Genomic DNA, 26,178 nt, shown 5'->3' with positions numbered 1-26,178 from the left:
TCCATTTTTATATTACTCATGTGCTTATCTAAGAGTTTCTTAAATGTCCCTAATGTATCTGCCTCTACCAGCACCCTTACTAAGGTGTTCTACACACTCACCACTCTGTGTAAAACACTTAGTTATGGTTGAGGACCGGGATTAGTTTTAATTGAGACAGAAGTACTTGACATGTATGCACTTGATCCATGTTCATTACTAATATATCAGCATGTAATCTAAAACCCTCTATTTCTCCTTTAAGTGTGCAGCCATTAAAATGCTTGCAAAGGCAATAAATAGCTGGTCCACACACTGCTACATATTTACATCTGTCTAGTACTTCTCTGAGGTTACAAGGTTATAGTATAAGCAAATCCCCACCGCAAGCAGTGCATTTTATTGGCAATGTAACTACAAGAGTATTTGATTTTTCATTTAAAAATAAGGAGGATAATGCCGCTATTAAATAGGGAATTTCGATAGTCATTATGGGGAAAAGATAAAGTTATGGATAAAGAGTTCCTTCCATTTTTGCCATAATCTGTTATGGGAAATCTGCGATTTTTCAGAATCATCCTCTACATACGTGCAAGAATTTTTTCCTACTGCATAGATCCATGCATTCCTTCTCCTGCCAAACAGTCATATCAAATCTCTCCTTGTCTATTCATAACTGTAGCATACTTACCTTGGAACTGGGATTGAAATTGTCTTACTATTGTCTTATGTACCGAGGTACAGTGAAAAGCTTGTCTTGCATACTGCTCACACAGATCAGATCATTACACAGTGCATTGAGGTAGAACAAGCCCAAGCAATAGCAATGCAGAGTAAATAACACAGAACAACAACAATGTCTCAGAAAGGCATCCGTCATTAAGGACCCCCATCACCCAGGATGTTCCCTCTCCTTATTGCTACCATCAGGGAGGAGGTACAGGAGCCTGAAGGCACACAGTCAATGATTCAGGAATAGCTCCTTGCCCTCTGCCATCTGATTTCTGAATGGATGTTGAAACTATGGATACGACCTCTCAAATTTTTTAGCACTACTTATCTATTTATTTTTTTAGTGTGTGTATATACACCCCATGTATATATATGAGGTGTATGGGGCGTCAGGGAGGGGTAGCACCTCTGGTGGGGGAACATGTTGCGTCCTTTTCAAGGCGGTTAGTCCACCTCTGGTCCCCACCTGGCACTCAGCTCTCACCTGTGGCTCCCCGTAGCTGTTTGCATGCGACAGCCGCCACACCCCGGGCAACGGCTTCGACAAGCTGGCTAAACCAGGTGAGGGTAGCCAACGGGTCTCAAACCCTCAGTGAGACAGGGAGTTGTCTATCCCAGCATGTGAAGACAGACTCCGGCTGACTGAGCGGATGAGACCAATGGAAGGTCCAACAGTCAAGAAGGCGGTCTCTGCAAGCGTCGTGGAACGTGTAGAGCAGGACAAGACACAGAAGACGTCCTGGTCATCCACTGCGCCTAGTCCCATCTCCAGCCGTCTCGACTCTGTCTTGCCACTGGATCCATATGGGAATTGGGAAGAGAGAGTGAGGCTGACGCTGCGCAATTCTCCCTCACTTAAATCCAAATCAAGCGCTAGTCTCGACACCATTATTGCCGGCTGGTGGCGCAGTGACATCAGCGCCGGACTCTGGAGCGAAGGTTCCGGAGTTCAAATCCAGTCGGGTCGCTCCCGGGCATGCTTTCCATCCGTGCCGGGTTAAGTGTCGAGCTAGCAACTTGACCGCGTAAAAAGTATTAATGGTGTCGAGGTCTTCATCAGTGACAATGGACGAACCTTTTATATATATATATATATATATATATATATATATATACATACATACACACACACACCCACACACACACACATATTTATCAATTTTCATTATTATATTTTGCTGCCACTTAACAACAAAATTCACAACATATGCTGGTGATATAAACCTAATTTTGATTCAGAGTGTAAAAGCTACATAGAAAGTGCAGTGCAGGTAAACAAGATCATAACAAGGTCGATTGTGAGATCAAAAGTCCCACTGATACTACTGGGGAACTTGTTGCTTGCGATGGGGAGCTGATCGTCTTTGGATTGCATCAAGTTCTCACTGCTCATGAAAGATAGAGACACAGACTTCATGTGGATACAAGCATAAATGTCCCAAGGCACTGAACACTCCACAGATACTGCAATCCCTATCTGAGTAAATTTTAACAAACTGAAGAATACAAGCAGTCTGGACACTGGCAGTGGCTACACGCACTCCAGAACTCGGATCTGGCCACGCACTTGGCTCGTATTCCAAGTGCTGACTCCAGACACACATTCCAGACTCACCTCAATAGTACGGCTACTTATTCCCACTATTTGTTCCCCCAGGATACATACCAGAGCTAATGCCTGCTGCAAGTGCACAGATCCATGGCTGGTAAGCCAACGAGGACACAGAATACTGGTCAGGTATACTGCTCAACAAAATGTTCACTGAGTCTCCAGCTCTCCGGGAACCATTCCCATTACGAAGATTCAAAGATTCAAAGTACACTTAGTATCAAAGTATTTATGCAGTTTACAACCCTGAGATTCATCTTCCCACAGACAGCCTCAAAACAAAAAAAAAACACAGGAGCCTGTTCAAAAAAAATATCAAACACTCAACACACAAAAAAAGAATAAACGACAAAAAATGAGCAAAAATCACAAGAATATTAAATATCAACCAACAGAGTCCTTGAAACAGTCAAGGAATGCTGAAAAATGTCCAGGAATACTAAAACAGACACTTCTGTTAGAGTCATAGAGCCTTAGAACACTACAGCACAAAAACAGGCCCTTTGGCCCAAACTAGTAATTTGCCTATTTAGTTTTTCCCCAAGCCATCGGACTACCAGCCTACTGCCCTCTACTGTGCCTATTGTCTTGTTTATTATTTATTGTAATGCCTGTACTATTCTGTGTACTTTATGCAGTCCTGGGTAGGTCTGTAGTCTAGTGTAGTTTTGTGTTGTTTTACATAGTTCAGTGTAGTTTTTGTATTGTTTCATGCAACACCAAGATCCTGAAAAACGTTGTCTCGTTTTCACTGTGTACTGTACCAGCAGTTATTGTCGAAATGACAATAAAAAGTGACTTGACTTGATTGACCTGCACCCAGGTCGTAGCCCTCCATACCCTTCCCATCCATGTACCTGTCCAAATTTCTCCTAAGCATTGAAATCAAACCCGAATCCACTACTTTTGCTGGCAGTTCATTCCACATGTTCACCACCCTCAGAGTGAAGAAGTTCCCCTTCATGCTCCCCTTAAATATTTCACCTTTCACCCTTAACCCATGACCTCTAGTTCTCAGCTCACCCAAACCCAGAGAAAGAAGCCTGCTTGATTCTACCCTATCTATACCCCTCATAATTTTGCAATAACTCTATCAAATTTCCTACGCTCCAGGGAATAAAGTCCAAACCTCATCAGCCTTTCGCTATAACTCCAATCCTCAACTCCTGCCAACATCCTTGTAAATTCCTTCTTGCAACACATTCCTTCTTGTCCTGGAGAGCGGAGCTTAGGATGATGGCACCTAACAGCGACTCCTTTGCTTGTGTCTTCAGAAACAGCTCTATTTCTATCTTTGACATCTCTTTTTCCCCCTTCGAGGTTCTTTTGAAGACCCTGACCCGGAGTTACTTCAGTTCTTTGTGGAAATGGGACCAGCTCTCAGGGCCTCAAGGTCAGCCATTTTTTTGATATCCTAAGGACGCAGCCTGGGAGACTAGCGTGCCTTCAGGGTGCCAGATTTTCGTGGCTCTGAAGAAGGGCTGATCCAAGGCTGGTGCTGCCGCCTGATGCGTCGTGGGAGACAGAAGATCAGAAGCAGCGAGCTTGCTGCTGGCTGTATGCCCAGAGACCTGAGTTCTTTGGGCACAGGGCTCAGAAAAAGGGACACAATGGACTTTTAACACCAGAAATCAGCGACTTGTTTGCTATGTCTCCCCTCTTGCTGTGAAACGGGGACACCTCTTTTTGCCTTATTGGGGAGAGAAAGAGAGAGAGAGAGAGCCTGTGGTATGTCGAATTATCGGGTGAATGAGTAGTCTTTGGGGCACACTGGAGTGCTTGCTGGGGGGGCGCTGATGCTTTTTCACTGGTGGGAGGTGGGGGGGCCGTTGCCTTGCTGCTGCTTGTGTGTGGGAGGGGAGAGTTGGAGGGCGGCTTTGGGATGCTAACATTTAACTGTCATTCATTCTTTGGGGCACTCCTCTTTTCGCAGATATTTGCGAAGAAAAAGCATTTCAGAATGTATATTGTATACATTTCTCTGACTTTTTTTTAATGGCATCCGTTAGTCTTGCGAGACCATGGATCTGCGCCTGGAAAGTCTTCACTCTCCAGGGCGCAGGCCTGGGCAAGGTTGTGTGGAAGACCAGCAGTTGCCCATGCTGCAAGTCTCCCCTCTCCATGACACCAATGTTGTCCAAGGGAAAGGGCATTAGGACCCATACAGCTTGGCACCAGAGTCGTTGCAGAGCATTGTGTGATTAAGTGCCTTGCTCAAGGACACAACACATTGCCTCGGCTGGGGCTTGAACTCACGACCTTCAGGTCGCTAGTCCATAGCCTTAACCACTTGGCCACGTGCCCTCTGACATTAAATGTACCTATTGAACCTATTGAACATTCCTGGACTTGGTGTTTTCTACCTCGCCCAATTACCATTCCTTGCTCTCCTGCGCCATTTTGCAAAGCACCAAGGCACCATGAGGGTTGCATCAAAAATGCCAGTTGCTCTCCGGAATATTTTCTCTGAAAAACATCCTCACTGGAGTTTCTTCTGTATTACTCTGGCCACAAGTTTTGTCAGACAGTAACTGCACTGTTTTAACTATCCAGTAAATCATAGAATTTATAATGTCAGTAACTTCATCTCTACAAGTTAATGGTGTTATTCAACCATGGCAGAATTATCAAATCATTGAAATGTGAAGCACTGCCAAACATTATTCAGCCCATTGTAACTACGCTAGCCATGGATCAACTTTGGATTAATCAAATTGCCCAGTTCTTCATTTGCAGGCTTCAGCTCTTCAAATATACATCCAGGTGCTCAGAGTTTTTGCATTCAGTACTGCATATTTGAAATTGTAGACTACCATCACTCGTGGCATGTCAAAGTTTCCTCTGTTTCTGCTATATTCTCATTGTTAACCAAAGAAAGGTTGTGCTGGCCTTGGAGAGGATGCAGAGGAGGTTCAAGAGAATGACTGCAGGAAGGACAGGGTTAAAGTATGATGAAAGTTTGCTGGCTCAGGGCCTGCACCTGCTGGACTTTAGAATGATGAGTGGGGGATCTCATTGGAACCTAGATAGAGTGGATATGGAGAGGATGTTCCCTAGAGTAGGGGAATATGTGGCCAAAGCCTCAGAATAGGACTTCCGTTTGGAACAGATTGAGAAGGAATTTCTTTAGCCAGAGGGTGGTGAATCTATGAAATCAATTGCCATAGACAGCTGTGGAGGCCAAGTAACTGAGTGTACTTAAAGCAGAGGTTCTTAGGCAGCACAGTAGCAAAATGCTTTACAGTACAAGCGACCCGGGTTCAATTCCTGCCGCTTCCTGTAAGGAATTTGTACATTCTATCCATGACCGCATGAATTTCCTCCGGGTGTTCCGGTTTCCTCCCACAGTCCAAAGGCGTTCTGGGTGGTAGGTTAATTGGTCATTGTAAATTGTCCCGTGACTAGGTAGGATTAAGTTGGGGGATTGCTGGGCAGCATAGCCCAAAGGGTCAGAAAGACCTATTCCACACTGTATCTCAATAAATAAATAAATAAATTCGTAGGAGAATGGGATTGAGATGAATAAGAAATCAATCATGATGGAATGGCAGAGCAAATTCGATGGGCCAAATGGCTTAATTCAGCTCCTATGGTTTATGATCTTATAGTCTATGGTCAATCAACTTAGCTTGATTCCCTTTAGTCGTTGCCCTGTCTGCCAAGGGAAACAGGTTGTTCTTGCTATCTCCAGGTCTCTCTTGACCTTATACACTGTAGCCAAATTTCCTCTCAGTACTCTGTGCAACAGAAACGACCACAGCCAAGCAAGTCTGAGTTCATCGTTTTCAGGACCTCAGTGAGTCTCCTCCTACTGCTGAGCACACTGGGTCTCCCGTTGACAATTACACTTGATTGACAGGCATAGAAATTGTTGCAACCTTCAAAGTTTCAGGCAAACTTTTGCTATGGTTGACAGCAGCAGATAGCTTAATCAGACATCTAGAGAGAATCATTTGCGTAGCAAAACCGCTAGTTTTATTCTTCTATTTTTATTGTGTAGATTCCAAGTAAAGTGTATCAGTGACTTCCAGATCCACTCACTGTCCTACCGGAAAAACACACAGTGGCCACTTTATTAGGTACGCCTATACGCCTGCTCGTTAATGCAAATATCTGAACAACCAATCATGTGACATCAACTCAACACATAAAAGCATGCAGGCATGGTCAAGAGGTTCAGTTGTTGTCCAGAAAACATCAGAATGGAGAAGAGATGTGACCTAGGTGAGTTTGACCATGGAATGATTGTTGGTACCAGACAAAGTGGTTTGATTATCTCAGAAACGGCAGATCTCCTGGGATTTTCACACACAACAGTCTCTAGAGTTCACAGAGAATGGTGCAAAAAATGAAAAAAAAAGCATCCAATGAGCGGTAGTTCTGTGAGTGAAAATGCCTTGTTAATGAGAGAGGTCAGAGGAGAATGGCCCAAGTGCTTCAAGCTGACAGGAAGGCAACAGTAACTCAAATAACCACATGTTACAACAGTGGTGTGCAGAAAACACAAAACGTCAAACCTTGAAGTGGATGGGCTACAGCAGCAGAAGACTATGAACATACACTCAGTGGCCACTTTATTGGGTACAGGAGGTAGTCACTCATTTAAGTTATCAATGAAACAATCAATAAAGAAACTACTGGCTGGATTATAGGGTATCTGAGAGCAATAGAGGGTTAGTGTGTTTCTCTTTGGAGCAAAGGAGGATGAGGGAACTTGATAGAAGTGTACAAAATGATATGATGCATAGATCGAGTGAACAACCAGAGATATCTTCCCATGGAGGAAACGGCTAACACTTGGGGGCTAATTTTAAGGTGATTGGATGTCAAAGGTAATTTTTTTTTTACACAGAGAGTGGTGGATGCATGGAATGCTCTGTCAGGGGTGGTTCAAAAGTTCAAAGTTCAAAATACATTATCATCAAGGTATGTATACTGTACACAACCTTGAGATTTGTCTTCTTGCAGGCAGCCAAAATACAAAGAAACACAATAGAACCCCTTAAAAAAACCCACACAACCCATCAACTGTGCAAAAAAAAAGATCAAATCGTGCAAACAATAAAAAAAGCAAGCAAAAAACACAAAGAACATGAACCGCAGAGTCCCTGAAAGTGAGTCCACAGCCACGGAGCCAGTTCAGCGCTGAGGTGAGTATAACTGGTCCAGAAACCCAATGGTTGCAGGCCACGGCTACAGAGTCAGTTCAGAACTCAGGCAAGTAAGCCTCAGAGTAGTGAGCTAAAGACAGGTTCACTCTTCATCCCTGGCCTTGATAGCTTGATCTTTTTAATCTGGCACAGCACTTCAATTGGCCAAACTGGTTTGTTTTTTTGCTCTTGGTCTCGGGCCCTGCTGCTTCAATCTGCCCCAAGTCCCCTCCAGCAATGGCCACCATGCCTGTACCTGGATTCTTAAGAATGGTAGAAGTGGTAGAGGAAGATACATTAGGAACTTTTAATAAAACCCTTAGGTAGACATATAGATGATAGAAAAATGGATGGCTATGTAGGAGGGAAGGGTTAGGTTGATCATAGGGTCGGGTCAAAGGTCGGTACATTATGGGAGATGGGCTTGTTCTGTGCTGTACTGTTCTGTGTTCTGTGTGTGCACTTACTGCGTCAGCCAGCATCATCACTGTACAAGACGGTCTGAAATCTCCTTCAGTAAACATTGCCACAGGAGAGCAGTTACTCATATTTCAAGGAGCAATATTACATCTGTTACAACGGCACAAGCAGCTGCATCAGTAACATTAGTATTATGAGACGCTGGGCTGGAGAGGATGATTAAAAACTTCAGATTGATCGTTGCACTCCTTACATGAATAACTTCCACTTTTTTTTATAAATTTTAGAAATACAGCACAGAACAGGCCCTTCCAGGACCAGTGAGCTGCGCCAGCCAGAAACCCACTAGCCTAATCACAGGACAATTTACAATGACCAACTAACCTACTAACCCGTACATCTCTGGACTCTGGGAGAAAACTGGAACATCCAGAGGAATTTCGCACAGTTACGGGTAGAACTTATAAGCTCCTTACGGACTGTGCCGGAAATGAACTCTGACCTCCAGAACACCCCAAGCCGTAAGAGTCACGCTCACTACTCCATGACTGTGGCAGCCTACTAGAAACAGAATCAGAATTATCGGAATTGGGTTTAATATCACTGGCATATCTCATAATATTAATTATTGCTGCAATTAATGGACTAATGGAATAGACACTGATTCACAAGCTGACAAGCGTTAATAAACCATTAACTTCAGATTTTCAGTTCTTTAGCACAGTGCAAGTACAACCAAAAAAATGGTGTTAATATGTAGATAGCATCTCCACCTAGTGGTCATTGATGTCCAGCCAATATACACTCAGTGGCCACTTTATTAGGCACACCCATATACCCCCTTATTAATGTAAGTATCAAATCAGCCAATCATGAGACAGCATCTCAATGCATAAAAGCATGCAGATGTGGTCAAGAGGTTCAGACCAAACATCAGAATGGGGAGGAAATGTGCTCTAAGTGACTTTCACCATTGGTGCTGGACAGGGTGATTTGAGTATCTCAGAAACTGCTGATCTTCTGGGATTTTCACACAAAACAGTCTCTAGAGTTTACAGAGCATGGTGCGAGAAACAAAATACACCCAGTGAGTGGCAGTTCTGTGGGTGAAAATTCCTTGTTAATGAGGGAGGTCAGAGGAGAATGGCCAGATTGGTTTAAGCTGACAACAAGGCAACAGTAACTCAAATAACCACACGTTACAACAGTGGTGTGCAGAAGAGCATCCCTGAACACCCACACATCGAACCTTGAAGTGGATGGGCTACAAACCACAAACATACCTCCTGTACCTAATAAAGTGACCACTTAGTATAATGATGGAAATAAAGATCATCTTAAAGCATTTTGTTCAAAGCTCAAAGTACATGTATTATCAAAGTATGCATACTATGTACAACCCTGAGAGTAGTGAGCTAAAGACTGGTTCATTAGTGAGCTAAAGACTGGTACAACCTACAGGCAAAAGAACCCAACAGAACCCATTAAAAAAGACTTGTCAAACACCCAATGTGCAGAGAAAAAAACAATTTGTGCAAACAATAACGATAAACAAATAGCATTCAGAAATGGAATTCTCAATGACCCTCAAAATGGCACCATCAAACAACGCGACCTACAGTGATGTCCTGCAGACAGTTCACAAAACTACTTCTTTTCTTCCTTTAAATATGATTCCACTTCTAAGCTGCGTGAGATTGGAACCTGTAATTTATATTTTGATACCACAAACAAGAGGAATTCCGCAGATGCTGGAAATTCAAGCAACACACATCAAAGTTGCTGGTGAACGCAGCAGGCCAGGCAGCATCTCTAGGAAGAGGTACAGTCGAAGTTTCGGGCCGAGACCTTTTGTCAGGACTAACTGAGGGAAGAGCTAGTAAGAGATTTTGATGGTTTGTTTTCAGACTGATTGAGTAATCTGACGCTTTGCTGTCTCCGAAGGAGTTCAGTGAGGTTTGGAGCGAAATATGCAGCCTGAAGGCCTGGAGACGGGGTGCGAGCCCATGATCGATTCATTGCTTCTCTCTCTGATTGAGGTGTTGAGGGTGTGAGTCCATGATTGACTCTTCCTTCTCTCTCTGATTGAGGTGTTGAGGGTATGAGGCCATGATTGACTCATTCCTTCTCTCCTGATTGAGGTGTCGAGGGTGTGAGGCCATGATTGACTCATTCCTTCTCTCCTGATTGAGGTGTCAAGGGCACAATCCCATGATCGACTCCATTGCTCCTCTCTCTGATTGAGGTGTCGAGGGTGTGAGTCCATGATTGACTCATTCCTCCTTTCTCTGATTGAGGTGTTGAGGGTGTTAGCCCATGATTGACTCATTCCTTCTTTCTCTGATTGAGGTGTTGAGGGTGTGAGCCCATGATTGACTCATTCCTCCTCTCTCTGATTGAGGTGTCGAGGGTGTGAGTCCATGATTGACTCATTCCTCCTTTCTCTGATTGAGGTGTTGAGGGTGTGAGCCCATGATTGACCCCATTGCTTCTCTCTGATTGAGGCATCAAGCATGGTTGAAATCAACGAGGACGAGAGTGGAGGACAAGCAGGTGTTCGTCGCCATCTGCCTGCATGTGACTGGTCCTCTCTCCCTCTCACTACCTGCTGTAGGAGGAAAGTCTCAGAGTCCTGGGATCCACGTCACAAGGATTGATCGGAGTGGCTGTGAAGTCATTTTGTGGGACTTTGGGGTTCATGTTCCAGGTGCTCCTGGTTTCTGCTACTCTTTTTTGTGCTGTTTTTGAGTGCTTGGACTGAGACAAGCATTGCGGTCCAAAGACTTCAGCGAAAAATGCTTTGCCCTGCAGCTTGCAGTGGGCTAGCGGTGCGACACTGAACTGAACTAAACTGAATATAACTAGTTTGATGTTTGATATTCTATGTGTTGCTCACTGGCTTTTTGCCATTTGCATGACTTGCTCTATTTTCGCACGTTGGACGTTTGATCTTTTCTTAAACTTGTTCAATGGTGTTTAGAAACATAGAAACATAGAAAACCTACAGCACAATACAGGCTCTTCAGCCCACAATCCTGTGCCAAATATGCACTTACTTTAGAAATTACCTAAGGTTACTCATAGCCCTCTATTTTTCTAAGCTCCATGTACCTATCCAGGAGTCTCTTAAAATACCCTATTATATCCGCCTTCACCACTGTTGCCAGCAGCCCATTCCACGCACTCACCACTCTCTGCGTAAAAAACTCACCCTGACATCTCCTCTGTACCTTCTTCCAAGCACGTTAAAACTGTGCCCTCTCGTGTAAGCTATTTCAGCCTCGGGAAAAAGCCTCTGACTATCTACATGATCAATCAATCTTCAAGGATCTGCAAGGATCTGAGGATTCAACTGACATCTTCAAGGAGCAATACCTTAATAGGGTGGCATCCATCATTAACGACTCCCACCACCCAGGACATGCCATCTTCTCATTGCTCCCATCAGGGAGGAGGAACAGAAGCCGGAAGGCATACAGTCCACTCAATGATCCAGGAAAAGCTTTTTCCCCTCTGCCGTCAGATTTCTGAATCGGTTTGCACCTCTGGTGGACTGCGTCCTCCCCAGGGCACAAACCTGGGCGAGAAGATTTCTTTCTTTCTTTTTAAATCTTTTTATTGAGTAAGTATACAAAAAGGTAAGCCATAAAGGCACTAATACACTGTTAGAATATAATAAAATTACAGGAGATATTAATACAAAAAAAAATGATACAAACAATGTAATTTAAACATAACATACTAAGGTAACATAATAGTATACTAATTTTTATATATATATATATCAATAGAGAAAAGGAAAAAAAAAACCCAAAAAAACCACCGTGCAACTAACTAAAAGCAAAGCAAAGCAATGGGCTAACTTGGAACCAAGCAGAGTTAAAAAACTTAAAATCACGTCCTCAATCCCGACCTCCATTAAAAACAGTAAAAAAACAAGAAGGGTACAGAAGATTTCAAGAACCGGCTGTTGCCCATGTGGCGGGTTCCTCCTCTCCACGTCACTGATGTAGTCCAAGGGAAGGGCAAGCGCCGATACAGCTTGACACCGGTGTCGTCACAGAGGTTGCCAGAGTGAAGTTGTAAACAACATCAAACTGCCTTAGGGACCCCGGCTCTGGATTTCTTCCTCGGGGTTTACTCCCGAAGCCTTTCCCATGGGTGGGTATGGCTGCAAGGCAGCAGAGGTTTAAAATCAGAGTTTTCCTTCTCCTGGGCGGGCTGCCGTCCCAGGCTAATGAGCCCTACCTGCCCAAACTTTTCTTTGAAAGTAAGAAACAATACAGAGAACAGGAGTTGAAGAATCCTCGAAAATAAGTCCATGGGTTGTGTAATCAACAGTGTCCTCAGTGTTTGGGTGAGCGCAGCAGCCTAATGGTTGAGGGGTAATATCTGTCCTGAGGCAGGTTTTGTGGGACCTAACTCTCCTGTATCTCCTTCCCAGTGGCAACAGAGAGAAGAGGCCATGGCCTGGAGGGTGAGGGTCCGTAACGATGGATGCAGCTTTCCTGTGACAGTGCTCCTCGTAGATGGTCTCCATGGTGACGAGGGCTTTACCTGTGATGGACTGGGCTACGTCCACTACCTTTTGTAGGCTCTTCCTTTCAAGGGCACCAGTGTTTACCTAGCAGGCCAGTCAGTTTACTCTCCAGAGTGCATGTTTGTCAAAAGTTTTAGGTGACATGCTGAGTCTTCACAAAATTCTAAGAAATTAGAGGCACCGCCATGCCTTCTTTGTGATGCACTTACGTGCTGGACCCAGAACGGATCCTTTGAAATGGTAACACCGAGGAATTTAAAGCTACTGAACTTCTCCACCTCCGATCCCCTGATGAGGACTGTCTCATGGACCTCTGGTTTCCTCCCACTATGGTCAATAATCAGCTCTTTGGTTTTGTTGATATCAAGTGAGAGATTGTTATTGTGGCACCATTCAGCCCGATTTTCAATCTCCCTCCTCTATGCCAGTTCATCAACAACAATGAGCTATCAGCAAACTTAAAGTTGGTGTTGGAGCTGTACCTAGCTAGCCTCACAGTCATATGTATAAAGCTAGCAGAGCTGGGGGCTAAGCACACAGCTTTGTGGTACACTTGTGCTGATGGTGATTGTTGAAGAGATTTTGTTGCCAATCCAAATCCACTGGGTTCTGCAAGAGAGGAAATCGAGAATCTATTTGCGCAAGGAGGTATTGAGGCCTAGGTCTTGGAGCTTATTGATTAGTTTTGAGGGGATGATGGTGCTAAATGCAGAGCTGTATTCAATAAAGAGCATCCTGATGTATTCATCTTCACTAACCAGATGTTCCAGGGCTGAGTGAACAGCCGAAGAAATGGCATCTGCTGTGGACCTGTTGTGACAGTAGGCAAAATGGAGTGGACCCAAGTCACTCCTCAGGCAAGACTTAACAAGATTCACCTCCAACCTTTCAAAGCATTTCATCACAGTGGATATACAGTAAGTACTACTAGACAATAGTCTTTGAGGCAGATTACCATGTTCTTCTATGATTGAAGCCTGCTTGAAGCATGTAGGTACAACAGACTGCCGATTCGAGAGGTTATAGATATCAGGAAACACTCCAGCCATTGATTAGCATCTGTCATTCTGGCCTTTCTCCTCTGATCTTTCTCATTAACAAGATGGGTTCACCCACAGAACTTCCATTCACTGGATTTTTTTGTTTGTTTTTCACACCATTCTCGGTAAACTCTAGGGACTGTTGTGTGAAGCTCCCAGGAGATTAGCAGCTTCTGAGGTACTCAAACCACTTTGTCTGGCACCAACAATCATTCCACAGTCAAAGTCGCTTAGATCCCCTTTCTGATGTTTGGTCTGAACCTCCTCACCATGTCTGCAGGCCTTTACGCATCGAATTGCTGCCACGTAATTTGCTGTCTAGGTACTTGCATTAAAGAGCAGGTGTACCTGTGTACCTAATGAACATAGAGCATAGAATAGTACAGCACATTACAGGCCCTCCGGCCCACAATATTGTGCCGACCCTCAAACCCTGCCTCCCATATAACCCCACACCTTAAATTCCTCCATATACCTGTCTAGTAGTCTCTTAAACTTCACTAGTGTATCTGCCTCCACCACTGACTCAGGCAGTGCATTCCACGCACCAACCACTCTCTGAGTAAAAAACCTTCCTCCAATATCCCCCTTGAACTTCCCACCCCTTACCTTAAAGCCATTGTATTGAGCAGTGGTGCCCTAGGTAAGAGGTGCTGGCTGTCCACTCTAACTATTCCTCTTAATATCTTGTGCACCTCTATCATGTCTCCTCTTACCCTCCTTCTCTCCAAAGAGTAAAGCCCTAGCTCCCTTAATCTCTGATCATAATGCATACTCTCTAAACCAGGCAGCATCCTGGTAAATCTCCTCTGTACCCTTTCCAATGCTTCCACATCCTTTCTGAAGTGGCTACTGAGTTCATGTTGGGCGGAAATGGCTGTTTCTGTGCTGTAGGCTCTATGTTACCATGATCCAAACCTCAAAACGGAGTTGGAGTGTTTAGTTTAACATCTAAAATGCAATCATCATTTAGGCCACCAGATTGTTAAAGATAAAACTCTGACATTGAGATGGTTGCACTTCTTGTCATGTCGATTGTCTTAGTTGGCTTGTATGCATGAAGTCACTTTCTAGTTGTGAATATGTGTTCACAAGACGCTGATTGAGAAGTTATAGCCATGAGTTCCCTGGCCTGCTGGAATGGAATTCTCTCCCCACGCTGGAGGCTGTAGTTTATTAAGTTCCAAAATAAAGTGTTGAACAACTCACACAACCCTCTGAGCTCTAGAAGGCATGTCTGTTCTCTTCCTCTTCCAACTGAATTACTGCCTTAGGGATAGTTTACACACTGTCATAACATCCACATATTTCTGGTGTCAACAGTATCCCTCCCTTGCAAGCAGGTATTATAACAAAAGATAGGGGAGAAAATGTTTTGGAGAATGTTTGCTCCTTCACACCCTAACAATCATGCCCTTTGAGATCCACTGGGTTTAAAGCTTTGAGAGTTCAAAACTGGGATAACTTTGGAACACCACAAAATTGTATAGGCCACCTCTCAGGCTTTCATGAATTGAATGCAGGAGCTTTCTCAACACAGTCTCTTAACATCAAGGAGAACAAATTTGTGCACAGTCATAGAGATATAGAACACTGCAGAATAGAAACTGGCTCTTTGCCCTATTTAGTGCACACCAGATTACGGGTCCTAGCTATGCCTGCCTTTTTGTTGGCTTTGTGGAACAATCTATGCTCCGTACCTATTCTGGTATCTGTCCCCCACTTTTCCTTCACTACATCGATGACTGCATTGGCGCTGCTTCCTGCACGCATGCTGAGCTCGTTGACTTTATTAACTTTGCCTCCAACTTTCACCCTGCCCTCAAGTTTACCTGGTCTATTTCCGACACCTCCCTCCCCTTTCTAGATCTTTCTGTCTCTATCTCCGGAGACAGCTTATCTACTGGTGTCTACTATAAGCCTACTGACTCTCACAGCTATCTGGACTATTCCTCTTCTCACCCTGTCTCTTGCAAAAACGCCATCCCCTTCTCGCAATTCCTCCGTCTCCACCGCATCTGCTCTCACGATGAGGCTTTTCATTCCAGGATGAGGGAGATGTCGTCCTTTTTTAAAGAAAGGGGCTTCCCTTCTTCCACCATTAACTCTGCTCTCAAACGCATCTCCCCCATTTCATGTACATCTGCTCTCACTCCATCCTCCCGCCACCCCACTAGGAATAAGGTTCCCCTTGTCCTCACCTACCACCCCACCAGCCTCCAGGTCCAACATATTATTCTACGTAACTTCCGCCACCTCCAACGGGATCCCACCACTAAGCACATCTTTCCCTCCCCACCTCTCTCTGCTTTCCACAGGGATCACTCCCTACGCGACTCCCTTGTCCATTCGTCCCCCCCATCCATCCCCACTGATCTCCCTCCTGGCACTTATCCGTGTAAGCGGAACAAGTGCTACACATGCCCTTATACTTCCTCCCTTACCACCATTCAGGGTCCCAAACAGTCCTTCCAAGTGAGGCGACACTTCACCTGTGAGTCGGCTGGGGTGATATACTGCATCCGGTGCTCCCGATGTGGCCTTCTATACATTGGCGAGACCCGACGCAGACTGGGAGACCGCTTTGCTGAACACCTACACTCTGTCCGCCAGAGAAAGCAGGATCTCCCAGTGGCCACACATTTTAATTCCACATCCCATTCCCATTCTGACATGTCTATCCACGGCCTCCTCTACTGTAAAGATGAAGCCACACTCAGGTTGGAGGAACAACACCTTATATTCTGAGTGGGTAGCCTCCAACCTGATGGCATGAATATTGACTTCTCTAACTTCCGCTAATGCCCCACCTCCCCCTCGTACCCCATCCATTATTTATTTTTATACACACATTCTTTCTCTCACTCCTGTTTTTCTCCCTCTGTCCCTCTGACTATAACCCTTGCCCATCCTCTCCCCCCCCCCCGCCGTCTTTCTCCCTGGGCCTCCTGTCCCGTGATCCTCTCATATCCCCTTTGCCAATCACCTGTCCAGCTCTTGGCTCCATCCCTCCTCCTCCTGTCTTCTCCTATCATTTTGGATCTCCCCCTCCCCCTCCCCCTCCCACTTTCAAATCTGTTACTAACTCTTCCTTCAGTTAGTCCTGACGAAGGGTCTTGTCCTGAAATGTCGACTGTACCTCTTCCTAGAGATGCTGCCTGGCCTGCTGCAATCACCAGCAACTTTGATGTGTGTTGCTAGACTATTATTCTGCCTGGTCCCATTTACCTGCAGCTGTGTTATAGCCGTTTATGTCCCTCCCCTCCATGTATTTATCCAAACTTCTCTTAAATGTTGAAATCAAACACACAGCCACCTCTTACACAGGCAATTAGTTTCACATTCTCACTATTATCTGAGTAAATAAGTTTCCCTTCATGTTCCCCTTAAATATTTCAGCTTTCACCCTTCACCCATGACCTCTAGTTATAACTCACCCAGTCTCAGTAGAAAAAGCCTGTTTGCATTCACCCTTTCTATAGACCCCATAACACAACTAACTGATTTGCACATAACGGCTCCAAGAGGTGCAAAGTATCTGAGTATGAATGGGTAGAACATTCTAGCTTACAAAAATTCCTCTTCTCCAGCCTCTGGAATTTTCAGGTTTTTAGGTGAATAACTTTGGGGGGGTTCTCCTTTCAAAGTTTGAAGATTTTGGTATCAAGTTATTTTTTCAAATCTTTCTAACTTCGCCTCTGAAGCTCCAAGTGGCATTTCCAAGATGTCTGCCTGTTGCTCATGATGACGTTTTCCTGACAAAGCAATTGGAAGATTTTGCAAAAGTACTGGATTGCGTATTTAATGGCTGAAGCCTCATGCCCAGGTTTGGGGACTGACTCTTGGTGCGCCTTCAGGAGGGAGCTGGAGCGGAGAAGAGATTGCATCATACTGGAGTTAAGTAGTTTTACAGGTAACATCTGGACGGCATGATTTCCCGGCCTGGTTTTAATGGCCTTTGGTGAAGTTATCCAGAATAATTTTCTCTTCCCCACATTTAAGATACTTCAACAGAAGGGAGGGTGCAAAGTGTATGGCTGTAATGCTTCAGTGTGAAGCAAAATTGAGGGACCAATTGGTCTGTTTTTTTGTTATTTATATATTGTGAACACGTTCGGCTACAGTGATCACAGCCCTTTAGCACAGATACAGGAACTTTGGCCCAGTGAGTCCACTACAACCTATCTATATTTACCCTTCTACAATCCTCATAATCTCCCGACATTCCCTGGATTCAGCCACTCATGCACAGGCCATTAAAAGTGGCCAACTAACTTGCCAACATACAGGTCTTTGGATAGTGGGAGGAAACAGGAGCATCCAGGTAGCTAATGTTGTTCTATTATTTAAGAAACCCAGCAAGGATAACTATAGGCTGAGGAACTTTATGTCAGTGGAAGGAAATCACAGGAGAAAATCCTAAGGAATGGGATTTGGGTACATTTGGAAAAGCAGGGACTAATTAGGTAAACACAGCCTAGTTAAATCCTGTCTCACTAATTTCATTGAATTTTTTGAGGAGGTAAAAAAGAATATTGATTAAAATAGGGTGGTAGATATTATCTATACTGACTTTATTTTATTGTGCAGGAGGAGAAGATGACGGCGTGACGTAGTGCGCACAGCCGTTCCGAATGAATATCGATTATCTGTAACTAGGGGTACCATGCACAATCCGGATTTGATGGGGACAGCCATGAGAAGCGCAAAGGAACATCTGGAGAAACTTCTGAAATGCCTGCTTCACTGCCGCTGCTACTGTGCAATCGAGAATCTCCGGAGGTGAAGGCCCCAAAACCTTGGCTTTGCCTAGTGCCTGTTGCCGGGGCCGGGGTCGAAGAGGTGGTCGGAGGCTCGGAGTTTTCGGACGGACTCAGAGTCAGACTGTGGTCGGATGCTTCCAGTATGTTGCATCAGCAAGTTGGCGGCGCTGGAGGTTCACCGTCTGCGTGAGATGATGGGACTTTCGAGAGACTTTGAGACTTTTACTGTGCCCATGGTCTGTTCTTATCAAATTATGGTATTGCTTTGCACTGTTGTAACTATATGTTATAATTATGTGGTTTTTGTTAGTTTTTAAGTCGGTTTGTCATGTGTTTTTGTGATATCATTCTGGAAAAACATTGTGTCATTTCTTAATGCATGCATTACTAAATGACAATAAAAGGGGGCTGTGTGTCCTCATAATCATAATAATAATTTAGAGATATGGCACAGAACAAGGCCTTCTGGCCCAAAAAGCAACCCACCTATTTAACCCTAGCCTAATCACAGGACAATTTACAATGACCAATTAATCTACTAAAGGTACACCTTGGTACTGTGGGAGGAAACTGGAGCACCCGGTGGAAACCAAACACGGCCATGGGGAGAACGTACAAACTTCTTACAGACAACGCTGAAATTGAACTGTGAACTCCAACGGCGTCGCACTCACAACTACGCTGCTGTGGTGCCCAAGTGAAGTGTTTGATAATGTTCTGCATTGTAAGCTCATCCAGAAAGTCGAGGCACTTGAGATCCAAGGTAAACTGGCTAATAGGATCTAAATTTGGCTTAGTGATAAGAAGACAGAGAGTAATGCTTTTCTGATTGGAAGTGTGCGTGGAGTAGTGTGGTGCAGAAAATGATGCTAGGACATTAATTGCTCATCATGTACATTAACAGCTAGGATGTGAATGTTGAAAATATGATCAATATGTTTGCAGATGATATGAAATTTGATGGTGTTGTGGAGAGTGGGGAAATGATCTAAGGCTACAGTGGGATATAGGTCAGATGGAAAGTTGGATAGAGCATTGGCAGACAGAATTTAATCCCAGCAAATGCAATGGACACACATAAAATGCTGGAGGAACTCAGCAGGCCATGCAGCATCTATGGAAGAGTCGATATTTCGGGCTGACACCCTTCATCAGGACTCAACAGCAAGCTGAAGCATTTTGGGAAGTCAGGTAGTGGTTGGATAAATACAGTAAGTGTTAGGGCAACAAGGAATGTTGCTGAACAGAGAATTTAGAGTTTCATATCCATAGTTCCCTAAATGCTGGCAACATAGGTAGACAGTGTGGTTAAGATGTCATATGGCATGTGTGGCTTCATTGATTGGAGTGTAGAATATAAAAATTGGGATGTGTGGATGTTGCTGGGAGTTAAGGATCTGAGTTATATGGAAAGGATAAGTAGGTTGAGACTTTATTCCCTGGAGCATAGAAGAATGAGGAGAGATTCAATAGAGGTATACAAAATTTGGAGTATAGAGAGGCTATGTTCAAGCAGGCTTTTTTTTGCACTGAGGGAGAGTGAAACGAGAACTAGAGGTTATGAGTTAAGTGTAAAAAATGAAATGTTGAACTGCAACCTAAGGGGGATCTTCCTGGCTCATAGGGTGGGGAGAATGTGGAACAAGCTGCTTGCAGAAGTGGTGGATGCAGGTTCAATTTCAACGTTTAAGAGAAGGTTCACTTTCAATGTTTGGATAAGTACATGGATGAGAGGGGTATGGAAGGCTATGGTCTGGGTATAGGGTGATGGGACTAGGCAGGTTAATAGTTTGGCATGAATTAGGTAGGCCTGTTTCTGTGCTGTAGTGCTCTATAACTCTATATGGCAACAATACAAGACACGCTTGGAGTATTGTATACATTTGTGGTTGCGACTACAGAATTAGAAAGACTACAGATTTTGAGACTTTAGCTCTTCAAGGATTCATCAAGTAGAGGCTTAGGTCATATAAAACGAAAAGCTGTAGGTAATTTCGTTTCCCACAGTTTATTTATTGTTTATCCTTCCTTGTATTTGCTCAGTTTCCATAGAACAGTAGAGATACCAGGCAGGAGAGTGGAATGCTCCTCTTGTGGGATATAGGAAGGCAGGGAGACCACCAGGGTCACTGACGGCTACGCCTGCAAGAAGTGCATCCAGCTGCAGCTTCTAACACTCTGCGCTGAGGAGTTGGAGCTGGAACTAGATGAACTCCGGATTGTTCCGGAGGCTCAGAGAGTGATAAATAGGACACGTAGAGAGGTAGTTACACCCAAGGTGTAGGACACAGGAAACTGGGTGACAGTGTAGAAGAAGAAAAGGGTTAGACAGCCAGAGCTATCCGCGTCAACAACAGGTATATCACTTTGGATGCTCTTGGGGTGCGGGGGATGACCTAACAGGTCTCTGGCACCGAGTCTAGTTCTGTGATCCACAAGGGAAGTGGGGAGAAGAGATGGGCTGGGGTGGTAGGGGATTCATTAGTTAGGGGAACAGAAGGGAGGTTCTGTGGTCAAGAACGAGATTCATGGACAGTATGTTGCCTCCCAAGTACCAGTGTCTGGGTCATCAAGCTCTCAGCATTCTTAAGTGGGAGGGTGAACAGCCAGAAGTCGGGGTACCAAAGACATATGTAGGAAGAGTGACGAGGTTCTGCATAGTGTGCTCAGAGAGTGAGGTGCTAAGTTAAAGGGCAGGACCTCCAGGGTCATGATCACAAGATTTCTACCTGTGCCATGTGTTAGCAAGGCCAGAACTAGGAAGATTATACAGTGTAACATGTGGCTAAGGAGTTGGTGTATGAGGAAGGGCTTCAGGTTTTTGGATCATTGGACTCTCTTACAGGTAAGGTGGGACCTGTACAGAAGAGACAATTTGCACCTAAACAGGAAGGAGATTAATATCCTAGAGGGAAGGTTTGCTAGTGCTGCACGGGAAGGAGAAGAGTTGGTTGTTTAAACTAGAGCTGCAGGGGGATAGGAATCAGAGTGCCAGGACTGGTAGAGGAGAGGTTGTGGAGACAGATGAAGTTAAGACATCAGAAAAAGTCATGAATCAAAAGGTTGAGCATGGAGCGACTAATATTCTGTGCTGTTAATACTTCAATGCAAGAGGTATCGTAGGGAAGGAGGATGAGCTCAGGGCATGGATCAACACATGGAATTATGATATTGCGGTGAGACTTAGTTGCAGGAAAGGCAGGATTGCCAGCTCAGTATTCCAGGACTTCATTGTTTTAGATGTGACAGAGCGGAGGGATTAAAGGAGGAGGAAATAAATAGATAGATAAATAAATAATAAATAAATAAATAAACAAGCAATAAATATCAAGAACATGAGATGAAGAATGCTTCGAAGTGAGTCCATAGATTGTGCAAACATTTCAATGAAGAGGCAAGTGAAGTTGAGTGAAGTTATCCCCTTTGGTTCAAGAGTCTGATAACTGAGGGATGATATCTGTTCCTGAATGTGGTGGTGTGAGTCCTGAGGCTCCTCTACCTTCTTCCTGATGGCAGCAGCAAGAAGAGAGCATGACCTGGGTGGTGGGGGTCCCTGATGATGGCTGCTGCTTTCCTGCAACAACGCTCCATGTCGATGTGCTCAAAGGTGGGAAGTGCTTTAGCCATGATGGACTGGGCAGTATCCACTACTTCAGAATCAGAATCAGAAACAGGTTTAAGTTACCAGCCTGTGCCGTGAAATTTGTTGTTAGCCCCCCGCGCCCCCCCCCCGATCTGGGTCACATGAACCCATGGAGCAGGTGATGAATGGTTATATGAGCAGCTGGTGCATATCACAAGTCCTGGTTATGCGTACTATAATACATAACAATAAAAAACTGTAAATTACAGAAAAATATATATTATATATTTTAAAAGTTAAATTAAATAATAGTGCAAAAAGAGAAAACAAAAGTAGTGAGATAGTGTTTATGGGTTCAATGTCCATTCAGAAATCAGATGGCAGAGGGGAAGAAGTTATTCCTGAATCATTGAGTGTGCGACTTCAAGCTTCTGTCCCTCCTTCCTGGTGGTAGCAATGAGAATAGGGCACGTCCTGTGTGGTGGAGGTCCTTAATGATGGGTGCCACTGTCTAGAAGTATCGCACCTTAACGATGTCCTGGATGTTGGGTAGTCTAGTGCCCATGATAGAGCTGACAGAGTTTACAACTCTCTGCAGCATATTTTGATCCTATGCAGTGCCCCCAACACCTTCCCCCCCATATCAGACCATGATGCAGCCAGTTAGAATGCTTGAATTCATAGCATTCATAAGAAAAACATAAATTAAACACAACTATATATATAGTACTGTGCAAAATTCTTAGGCACATATATATAGTTAGTGTGCCTAAAATTTTTTCACGGTACTGTAGTAATTTTATGTATTTCATTGCACTGCTGCTGCTAATATAAAACAAATTTCATGACATATGTGAGTGATGATAAACCTGATTCTGATATGGGTCTCTATTGTGGACTGGGAATGGGACGGGGGCAGGGAGAGGGGAGACAGCAGGAAGCACCAGAGAGACATTCTGTAATGGTCAATAAACCAATTGTTTGGAATCAAATGACTTTGCCTGGCATCTCAGGGCAGGGTGTGTCTGCACCTGTGTCAACCCCTGCCCCTGGCACTCCTTCTCTGCCACCTGCCCTATATCCCTTCTGCGGTGCTCCACCAACACCCTTTGATATTCCCAACACCCGTTGCACCAGCCAGATTTACAAACTCGCTCTCTGCTTCAAGTTGACAAAAATAATGCTGTGCAAAAGTTTTAGGCACCCTAGCTATATATTTGTGCCGAAGACTTTTGCACAGTACTGTAATTTTTAAGAGAAAGACTCAATTACAGCAGTACACATCAAAGTTGCTGGTGAACGCAGCAGGCCAGGCGGCATCTCTAGGAAGTACCTCTTCCTAGAGATGCTGCCTGGCCTGCTGCGTTCACCAGCAATTTTGATGTGCATTGCTTGAATTTCCAGTATCCGCAGAATTCCTCGTGCTTGCATCAATTACAATGGTCCTTTTTAGCGTAAAGTGATCAAAGTTGTCATAGTGTTGTTAAACTATACTGATTACGGTTGTGCTGGTTGGTTCAAGAACCAAATGGCTGACGGGAAGTGATCTGATAAAATTATGAGAGCCATAAATAGGGTAGATTGTCAAAATCTTTTTCCCGTGGGTAACGGTATCAAAAACAAGAGGGCGTAGGTTTAAGGTGAGACGAAGAAGTTTCATAGGATCTGATCGGTAAGCTTTCTACACAAAGAGTGACTGCACCCTCATGATAAGAGGCACAGACTGAGTGGATATCCAGAGACTATTTCCCAGGGTGGAAATGGTTAATACAAAGGGGCATCATTTGTGATTGGAGGTATTTAAGGTATTGGGGGGATGTCAGAGGTAAGTTCTTTAGAGAGAGACTGGTGGGATGGTGCTAAGGGCATTTAAGAAACTCTTACATAGGCAGATGGATGATAAAAACGTGAAGGGGTATGTGGCAGGGAATGGTTAAATTGATCGTGGAGTAGGTTAAAGTGTTGGCACAACATTGCAGGCCAAAAGGCCTGTACTGTACTGTGTTCTAAAGGAAGTCGAGTAAACAATCACTACATTTAAGACTCATTTAGATAGACATTTGCACAGGAAAAGTGTCCTAATGTGGGCAAATGGGGTTAGTATGGATGGACAGAAAGGTCAGAATGGACATGGTGGGATGTAAGGCCTGCTTCTGGGCTGTAAGACTCCATCACTGAAGCAGATGAATGACCCAAAGAGCAAATTTTAAACAGAACGTATGTCAAACTTCAACAGCCCAGCACGCTTCGGTGATGCTAGACAGGAGGATTTTCTGGACAATTGGATGTTACTCCCATTAATACACCAGCACATTTAATCGTGTAGATAGCCAGAGGCTTTTTCCCAGGGCTGAAATGGCTAACATGAGGAGACATAGTTTTAAGGTGCTTGGAAGTAGGTACAGAGATGTCAGGGTAAGTTTTTCCACACAGAGTAGTGAGTGCATGGAATGCACTGCCAGCAACAGTGGTGGAGGCAGGTACAACAGGGTCTTTTAAGAGCCTCTTAGGTAGGAACATGGAGCTTAGAAAAATAGGGGGCTATGTGCTAGGGAAATTCTAGGCTGTTTCTAGAGTAGGTTACATGGTCGGTACAACATTATGGACCGAAGGGTCTGTAATGTGCTGTAGGTTTCTATGTTCTGTGTTCAATGTCTCTTTTTAGATGTTAAACACCTGTGTAATAAATCTCACAGTGAGCGAGACTGCGTGTGAAGGCAGAGCAGGAAACCAAACCCATGGACTTTAAAAAGACTGCAGAAAACAGAGTCCTGGTAAGTTTAAAAGGGGCACAGGAAACAGAGCATGTGAACATGATTAAGATTAAAGGTTGAGCTTTATTTGTACATAAAACATCAAAACATACAGTGAAAGGCATCATTTGCATCAAAGGCCAACACAGTCCAAGGATTGCACTGGGGACGGCCCACAAGTGCCCCCATACTTCCAGTGCCAACATAGCTTACCCACAATTTACCAACCCTAATTGGTACATCTTTGGAATACGGGAGGAAATCAGAGCACCTGGAGGAAACCCATGCAGTCACGAGGAGAACATATAAACTCCTTACTGACAGCAGTGGGAATTCAATCCCAATTGCAATTGTTATCACTGTAAAGGTGAAAAGGATTGCAGCGTTGATATGAGATTCCTTAGTCAGAGGAAGAGAGACAAGGTTCTGTGGATGCGATAGGGACACCCGGATGGTATGTTGCCTTCTTGCTGCCAGGATCGGGGATATCTCAGATCATGTCCATGGCATTTTTAAGGGTGAGGGTGAGCAGCCAGAAATCTTGTACATATTGGCACCAATGACATAGATAGACAAGGGGAGGAGGTCCTGAAGGGAGATTTTAGGGAGTTGGGAAGAAAGCTGAGAAACAGGACTTCCAGGGTAGTAACCTCTGGATTGCTGCCATGCCACATACCAGTGAGGGTAAGAATAGGATGATTTGGCAGGTGCAAACACGAGTAAATCTGCAGATGCTGGAATTTCAAGCAACACACATCAAAGTTGCTGGTGAACGCAGCAGGCCAGGCAGCATCTCTAGGAAGAGGTACAGTCGACGTTTTGGGCCGAGACCCTTCGTCAGGACTAACTGAAAGAAGAGCTAGTAAGAGATTTGAAAGTGGGAGCTCTTCCTAGAGATGCTGTCTGGCCTGCTGCATTCACCAGCAACTTTGATGTGTGATTTGGCAGGGGAATGCTTGGCTCAGGAACTGGTGCAGGGATCAGGGGTTCAGATGTATGGATCATTGAGATCTCTTCTGAGGAAGGTATGACCTGTACTAAAGGGACAGGTTACGTCTGAACCCGAGGGCGTCCAATATCCTTGCAGAATGGCTGGCTAGAGCTGTTCAGGTGGGTTTAAAATAATTTGGTGGGTATGGGAACAGTGTAAATAGAAGCAGTGTATAGTGAGACTACTAGCAAGGAGAGGCTGATAGGGAAAAATTGCAGTCAACAGGAAGAGTTGCAATGTAAAAGCAAGACAAAATCGAAAAGGGTGAATATAGGACTGAAGGTGTTATAATTGAATGTGGCAGTATACAAAATAAGGTCGATGAACTTGTAGCACAGTTACAGATTATCATATATGATGTTTTAGGCATCACTGAATCATGGCTGAAAGAAGCTTATAGCTGGGAGCTTAATGTCCAAAGACATATGTTGTATCAAAAGGACAGGCAGGAATGCAGAGGGGGTGGCATTGCTCTGTTGGTAAAAAATGAAATTCAATCATGAGAAAGAGGTGACATAGGGTCAGAAATCTTTCCGGATAGAGCTAAGGAACTGCAAGGGAACAAAGACTCCGAATGGAGTTATATACAGACCCCCAAACAGTAGTAAGGATGTGGTC

Source organism: Mobula hypostoma, chromosome 7, assembly GCF_963921235.1.
Source record: "Mobula hypostoma chromosome 7, sMobHyp1.1, whole genome shotgun sequence".
NCBI classification, from domain to species: Eukaryota; Metazoa; Chordata; class Chondrichthyes; order Myliobatiformes; family Myliobatidae; genus Mobula; species Mobula hypostoma.
This window is presented reverse-complemented; position numbering follows the sequence as displayed.